Raw genomic sequence first — 1,401 nt, 5'->3', positions numbered from 1 at the left:
AAGAGGCGTTCAATGACCGCCCCCGAAAACGTAAATCAACAATGACTTCAAAGACACTCATAAAAGCAAGCATAATGCGGCAAACAGAAAATCAAGAGAAGAAATCACAAAATACATTCGGGGGGGGGGGGGGGGGGGGGGGGTGAAAGCAGACACCCAGCAGGGAAGACGCGTGACTGCCTAGACACTTAACCCACGTAGTGGAATTTAATTCAGCGCAAAGCCTATTAAAGATAAACAAATAAATAAAAAAATGTGAATAATCCACAGCGCATGCGCATTGCTTACATTGGGGCTGGGATGTTTGTTTACACGGTGAGAAATTCATCACATGAGCGCGAAAAAACGCACCGCAGGCGCCTTTTTTTCCCCTCACATCCCCACAACAACAACCTGACTCGCGCCACTTTTTTCCAAAGGTACGACGCTCTTTTTGAACAGGTTCACAGGTGACGCGCTAATCGTTTCGTGCTCAAATCCAGCTACGAAACACGCTTTGGCGTCAGCCAGCGCGTCAACAACTTCCCAGAACGATTGAAATATCGCGAGATTTGCTTCCTCGCGTTACAAACTCAACGAGATTTGACAGCCTGCCAGATAAGTAATTACAGAGCAAGCTAGCCGCCCGTGCGCTGCTAACACGAACTTGTTATGTTTTTGTTGCGCTTCGTAAGGGGGAAGTCGTTCGGTTGAACACAACAAGAATCCCCTTACCTCGTTTCGTTCGCCGTGGAGAGCCCACTCCCAGCCGAAGCCACTCGGGCTTCTCTCACGTAGCCGACACTAGTCGCATATTGACTTGGCTGGATGGCGGAGGTCCATATAAGCCACAGGGCGAGAGCCTCCACCCACTCTCTCGAGCCCCGTCCCTCCTCGGTTGTCCGCGTTGGACTCTTCAAATCATATTGATTCCCTTTTCGCCGACCAGAAGGGCTTTTAATGACGATACGGATGGGAGGAAACGAACGAGGCAAGGGCTAAAAACACACTAACGAGAGAAGTATGGAAGCCCTCTGACTGTTGAGGAGGGAGGACCAGGGATTTACTACCTGAATCTGCCGCGCTTTGCCATTGGCTGATTTCCGTGCATCCTCTCGCGTCAACCAATCAGAACAGACGTACCTCATTGTTCATGTTAAAGGGGTACGGTAGAGCAAAACAGTACACTTCAATGTCATCCGGAATAACAACCCCATTTGCCAATTGGTTCAGTTTCCCCCAGCCCAGTCGGCGGATTTGTTTATTTAAGAGCAAAAGTGAATCTTTTATTTATTTATTTTTTGATCGCAAGCTTGGCAATGTGTGTGTGTATACATTGTTGTTGCGGGAATAGCAATTAACCACGTGGTATAGGCTCCGAAGGGATGATGTCATCGTGAAAATACTGCAAGCAGCCTGCAG

The 1,401-nt window shown here is 48.5% G+C and overlaps 1 protein-coding gene across 1 annotated transcript in view; it reads right to left on the bottom strand.

The window, feature by feature from the left end:
* zranb1b (zinc finger, RAN-binding domain containing 1b) overlaps positions 1 to 1,070 on the bottom strand; it is a 13,968-nt gene extending 12,898 nt beyond the window's left edge. The window contains exon 1 of the mRNA XM_019860095.1: positions 715 to 1,070. The gene's annotated coding sequence lies outside the window, so the exon portion shown is untranslated. The remainder of the gene's footprint in view (positions 1 to 714) is intronic.
* Positions 1,071 to 1,401: the final 331 nt, after the last annotated feature.

The sequence above is a fragment of the Hippocampus comes genome, unplaced genomic scaffold, assembly GCF_001891065.2.
Source record: "Hippocampus comes isolate QL1 unplaced genomic scaffold, H_comes_QL1_v1.1 scaffold39, whole genome shotgun sequence".
Lineage (NCBI taxonomy): Eukaryota > Metazoa > Chordata > Actinopteri > Syngnathiformes > Syngnathidae > Hippocampus > Hippocampus comes.
Note: the sequence above shows the minus strand (reverse complement) of the source record. Positions and strands in the feature narration are given on the sequence as shown.